Source organism: Onychostoma macrolepis, chromosome 07, assembly GCF_012432095.1.
Source record: "Onychostoma macrolepis isolate SWU-2019 chromosome 07, ASM1243209v1, whole genome shotgun sequence".
Classification (NCBI taxonomy): Eukaryota; Metazoa; Chordata; class Actinopteri; order Cypriniformes; family Cyprinidae; genus Onychostoma; species Onychostoma macrolepis.
The window spans coordinates 44,703,186-44,709,947 of NC_081161.1; the positions used below are offsets into that span (position 1 = coordinate 44,703,186).

Sequence of the window (6,762 nt, forward strand, 5' to 3'; positions counted from 1 at the left end):
AATTCATTATTTATCTGTCAGTTTAAATCTAGATTAAAGACCCATCTCTTTATCCTGGTTTACACATAACACACTAATACGCTTCTATTATTCAAATCCGTTAAAGGATTGTTAGGCTGCATTAATTAGATCAACCGGAACCCGGGAACACTCCCCATAACACACGATGTACTCGTTACATCGTAAGTAGAATGGCATCTACGCTAATATTTGTCTGTTTCTTTCTTATTCTGTTTCTCAGTCTGTATCCGATCAGATGATGATCAGCACCAAGAGATGATGTCTACAGCCCTGATCGTCAGCGGAGACCAGGACACCCAGATGAGCCCCAGAGACATATCCCCAGTGAAGACCTCGATTGAATACAATAAAACTAAAAAAATATAACAAAATAACTAAAATATAATAAAATACCTAACTACATAATACTACTATTGTTAGAAATTGCAACAAAATTAAAATAGAAATCTAAACTTTTGAACTGCGGGTTTCGTCTGGTCAGAGGAGAACTGACCCCCGACTGAGCCTGGTTTCTCTCAAGGTTTTTTTCTCCATTCTGTCTCAGAGGGAGTTTTGGTTCCTTGCCGCTGTCGCCTCTGGCTTGCTCAGTTGGGGACACTTCATTTGTAGCCGATTATCGCCGATTTGATTGCACAGATACTATTTAAACTAAACTGAGCTAGACAATGACATCTCTGAATTCAATAATGAAATGCCTTTAACTGAAAATTGAAAATTGAGTGTTTAATCTTATCATTATACATTACTGACACTCTATCTTCTAATTTGATACTGTTAAGTGCTTTGACACAATCTGTATTGTTAAAAGCGCTATATAAATAAAGGTGACTTGACTTGACTTGACAAACCACTGATGGCAGATGGACAATTCTGACGATGCTTTTCATACTTTTCTGTGCCTTGACAGTGGTAATTACTTGGCAGTCAATGGAACAGTCACAAGCGATCGGACGAATCGACGATCGAAGCTTTTACGGGTTTGGAACGACATTGGCGTAAGTAATTAATGACAAAATTTTCATTTTGGGGTGGAGTAACCCTTTAAGAAGCACCCTCCGTGATTTGATTCTGGAGCCAGGCCTGCCTTACAATACAGAACAAACAACAAAAAATGGTTACATACTGTCACAAATTCATGCCATATTTTTCACATTTAGATGTCTATTAACATACTTCTGTCAGGACGTATGCATAAAGTTTGGTTTGGCGGTATGGTTCTGTTCTGTGCAAAAACTCCCTGCCATCCGTGCAGCCTGTCCTGAATGAGCAGAGAGCAGCAATAATAACCCCCCTAGAGTTAACAGAACAGAACAAAGCAGATATCATTCATGCACTTAATATTTAAGTGTAACATTATTCGAGAAAAGAAGTCTGATTCAGCAAGGAATATCAGAAAGCCAAGTCCTGACTGTGTGAAAGGAGGAGTTGGGGATGGAGGAGGGTAATTTGCTCCTGAGCAAGCGGGAAAAGCTGCTGATTAATACTGAATAGAGCTTATATAGGAATGTCGTGATAGGTGTCGTATTCCTAAGTAGATGTGATCAGCTGAGAATGAGAGTCTGAGTTTATGCTATCAGCACAGACCGTCTCACACTTCTCACTCTGTCTTCATGAGGACGGCTCCACAGCACCATCAGCATGAAGATAACTTTATTCCCAGAAGATATCAGAATCAGATATCAGTCAGATTCAAGCACATCCCTGTAATGGCATCTGTAAAGTGTATTTGCACAGTGACTCCTGCTCTGTGTCTGTATTTGGTAACTTCGTGCTCTGCTGAGGAAGTGTTTCACAGCACCGTGCCACCCATCGACTCTCCACCACATCACCTCAACAGCTGTATGTCTTTTTGTAAATGTTGCATGTTTTTGCCATTTTGATGACATACTATTTTTACTCCACAGCACTGAATGACAAGTCAAAATAAACCCAGAAATAACATGCGTTAATTCAATGCTGGTTGCAACAGAAAAGCAGTCTATTAATGGCACCTTCACTAAAGAAAAGGCTTGAGGTTTCCTGAACCGAACTGTCTTTTCTCACAGATGAAACACTGATGTGACCTAACTGTCCATGATCATTTGCTTCAAACAGTAGAATTATAATACACAACATATTTAATTCTAAAATCACTTTAAGCATGCATTGCATTAAACACATTTAGCTTCATATTTAATAATCATTTAAAACATTCATAACCATTCCCTATACTGGAATAACTGCTGGATATATCGAGTCACTCACCTTGGAGAAGAAAAACCAGGAGAACTCCTAAAATGGAGCAGCAGGACTCTTGAAAGACGTTCATGTCCAGAAGAAGTTTAGACGACAGACTGAGGCATCCGTGACAGCAGATACAGAGAAACAGAAGAGAGAGAAACACACTTCCTCACAGCATCTCACGCAAGAGCACAAGCATTTCATCAGTGCTGGACGAAGTACACAAATCAAGTACTTGAGTAAACGTACAGATACGTATTAGAATATATTACTCCAGTAAAAGTACTGCTTTTTCAATTTTACTCGAGTGAAAGTACAAAAGTACTCGATTTTTTATGTACTTAAGTAAAAAAGTAGTGATAGATAGATTTATTTTGGAATTTTATATAGACTACTTAATTTAATTTTATATTAGCACATATTTTTTTATGATCCTACTGCTCAAAATACCTGGGATTAGGAAAATATAATCACATTTTCATAATGATTTTTTTTCTTCACAAACCTTGTCTGTGGTGTTAAAACACACCTGGCCAAATGCCCCCAGAGGGCATCACTTCCCACTTTGATGATTACTGTAGTTACCATCTTCTGAACATCACATCCTTTCTTTTACCCTCAGATGTAATCTATCTAGGTGGTTGAATAAAAATATTTGGACTTTATATCTAAAAATTTTCTCAACTTAGCACCAGCAAGCTTGTTAGCTAGACAGTTAGCATCAGCTAACAATATTCACTTATTTTCAGTATGGTTATGAATAAACATTCATATCTGTCTACTGGGCTAGTTGATCTAAACAATATAAAAATGTATACTGTTGATAAACATTAAAAACAGACGTCACATAATAAAACTGCTAAGGTTACAGCAGCAGGGAATATGAACGTGCATTAATTATTGTATTTAATCTGTGTTATTTTAATGTTTCCTTTTTTGACCTAAAACACTGACATGATCTGTCTGCATTCAAGCATTTCAGCGGGCTTAAATAGATCACCCTTTAATTAATAATTAATCCTAAAATTCAACATTAGTAACTTACTCTTCTCAGCATCAGACGCGCGCGCGCTCTCAAGATGAGTTGAGTTCACTGGAGACTCGCTCTAAACGGATCATTTGAATCAGTGAGTTGCGACTCGAGAACAGCTGCAATCGGATCATTCCAATTCGTGAATGAATCGTTTGTTGAGATTTGCGAAATGATTTAACAGGTTCATTGAAAAGAATCAGTTTGTTCATGAATCAGACACCGCTTCTGCGTCTCGGAGCACGTGATGTATTATAAGGAGTAACTATGGAGTCAATTTAATGCCGCATATGCAAAAGAAAATAAAGTTTTGCAAAAGAAAATAAGTTTTGCAAATAAAAATAAAGAATTGCAAAATAGATAAATAAAACAGAGCAAAAGCAATGATTTTGCAATACATATTTTCCATGGCCATATCTACTGATTTATTTGCAATGCAGCTTTTATTTTGCGTTTCAGTCAAGTTTGAGCTTGCCATACCGTTTTCCCTTTGCGCTTCACGTTTCTGCGCGTCTCACTTTGTGGCGCTGTTTTGACATGGGGGTGGAGTCAGGGGACGGGGGCGTGTCCAACAGGCCTGGGCATGCCTCCCTGGAAGTGACGTCATCGGCCCGAGACGCAGATCACAGCTGATCCAGGCACCGTCATTGAGCAGAGGCATGCGGGCGGATCGTTTCCTTTCATTCACTAGCTTTAAAACATGCATGTTTTCATTTTATTAACAAATGTATATGTGTATTAGCAGCGTTTGCTCAAGTTAAAGAAGTTGTTAATATGAACATCTGCTGTTTATTTCTCTCAATGTGTGCACACTTTTATAGCATTAAAATGTGTATTGTTTCATCTGGTTAACTAAATGTGCATTAATAGTGCTTGTTTAAAATCTCTTAACCTGTGCACAGCGCTCTTTGTTTACATTAGTTCAGAGTTACTGCTAGTTTTAATGTAAAAGAATGCAATTAACTTCACAAACTATACATCATTAAAAAGGTCTAAGACTCAAGCTTCATATCCATCTCGACTTCGTTTTTCATTTACATAACTCCTGGCATAAATTAAGAATTACTGGAAAGCATTTGATGTTGATCTCTCAAAGGACTCTTCAAGTCAGCAGTTATTATTTTTCACATACACATCTTTTTTTCTCATAGCTCCTAGAATGAGCAAATCAGCTGTGCATCATCTCTGGGATTTGGGAAGGAAATGACCAAATATGGTGAGTACTGACACCTGCACCTATTCACCAACACTATTTCTCTGGAGTTATCATTGACTTATTATTTTGTCTGTTTGAAGGAGGATGAAGCCAGTTGATGAAGATATCAATTCAGTGGCCACCAAGTGCTGCGCTGCTGCCTGAACCCATCAGATATCTACTGTGAAGACTGCATTCATGAACAGCTCTACTGCGACAGCTCAGATGTTACGGCCCATAAAAGAAACTTACCAACAGAACAACTGCAAGATAGTGGTAGCCCATAGTGATAGCCCATACCTCCAACAACATTCAACAGGAATCAATGGAAAGTCCAGTGCAACAATTATAAATAATATTATATATTGTTTATTGATTTACAGCACCCTAAATGATTTTGTTCCTCCAGGACATCTACACCAGGTGGTTTGTGAAGAAAGCACGAAGGACCATCAGACTCCAGCCACCCCAACCATGGACTGCTTTCACCATTACCATCAACAGCACCCGCACCAGCAGACTGCGAGACAAGTTCTTTCCACAAGAATCAGACTGAACTGAACTCGTACCATTAACACCACACACACCCCACCAACCTCTTATGCACTGCACTCCATCACTTACACTGACTGGACTCTGACTCACTATTATTCTGCACCCTGACAATCTGTTTGCACTAATTCATAGTGTACTGCACTGCAAAGGTATATGTGTACTGTGATTACTGTGTTTTATTATTGTTTTAATTTCGTGCTCTCTGTATAGTATAATACTTACCATATGTTGTTCTCTACATGTATTGTGTGTGTGTGTGTATATATATATATATATATATATATATATATATATATATATATATATATATATATATATATATATATATATAGCTTTAACTACATATGTTGAATATATATTCAATATGTGTCATCCATAATGTCATGCTGCAGTTTGCACAAAAGACTTTCACCACCTGTACGTGTTCATGGTATTGTGACAAAGTGATTTGATTTGAATTGGTCACATTTCTTTTGTTCGTCAGTACTGTAATGTGATGGATAACAACTGCAGATTGTTCATGACATTGAAGAAGAAGTTTATGATAGGGACATGGACAAGCCAGCAAGAGGAAGAAAACCAGGAGAGATCTGATGATGAGAAGGAAACTGAATGTGATTCTATGATGCTCAAGACATTTCACCATGCATGCATTTGGGTGGCTTCATCTGATTATCTTATTAATATAATATGGTTTTAAATAACTATTTTTTATTTCTCTTGAATATGATTTGTCTTTATGATACTTTAGCTGTTTTTATGCTGTATCCTCCAGTAAAGTATTGCACATGGTGTTGGATAAAGTATGGTGAATATTCTGTATGAAGGATGGTGTTTGGTACATACACCATTTAATTTTGTAAACAATACATATAATTACCATGATTGTTTTAATTAAGACATCATCATTAGGTCATATTAATGACTCTGTTACATTAGGGGAAGGCTGAAAGATGCATTAGAAGAGATTGCATGGACTAAATTGCTACAAGCACTTCATGCATACCTGAGGATGATTTACCAGGAAAAGATCAAGATGAATATTATAATGAAGATGAGCATGTACATTACTGATATCCAACACTTGAGTAGGACAAAGATGCAATTTTTTTGACGAGTTTTACAGATTCAAGGTCTTTTATGCTATGATTCTTGGCAATGCACGAATTGTATGACTTTGCACATAAACTACACACTGTCTGTCTGTACCTTGTCTTACTGAATGACACATTGGCGTAATACTGTAATAGTACAATGAAGTGTCACAATATGTATTGGTTGTTTAATTTGGTGTCTTTGTTTACTGTCAGCACTGTATTCTTGTTCTTGATCTAATTAAATAAATGGAGCCTGTTCCAAATGGCGATTTTTGGGGTCCATTCTTATTCTAACTTGCCACAACTTACATAATGGCAAGTTGTTGAAAAGACAATCTAAAATAAATTTCAGACATAAATGCAACTCAGCACAGTTTGTTGTCCATGATGAGAATAGATCTGTGTATGTTTTGCAGCCCTTCAATCCCCAGGGACCCAGCAGAGACCCCTGGAAGAGCAGCAGAAAAATTTAACATTTCAAATGGCTATAAATCAAAGTCTGATTATAGTATCAAACAGAAAATTGGCAAGACAACTACTTGTGCTATGTTTACTAAATAATGTTGGACACAGTTTTCAAACATATACGGAAAGGTGGTATAAAGGTGTTTAAAAAAGTGCTCTTAGTAAAATACCAAATTTCA

The 6,762-nt window shown here is 37.1% G+C and overlaps 1 long non-coding RNA gene across 1 annotated transcript; it reads right to left on the reverse strand.

Annotated features, from left to right (window-relative positions):
* Positions 1 to 60: 60 nt before the first annotated feature.
* Positions 61 to 3,444, reverse strand: LOC131544707 (uncharacterized). Its single transcript, XR_009272203.1, has 3 exons — positions 3,287 to 3,444; positions 2,266 to 2,354; positions 61 to 1,312 (listed from the first exon to the last, which is right to left on the reverse strand). It is a non-coding gene; the product is annotated as an uncharacterized LOC131544707 (long non-coding RNA).
* Between the last annotated feature and the right edge of the window lie 3,318 nt (positions 3,445 to 6,762).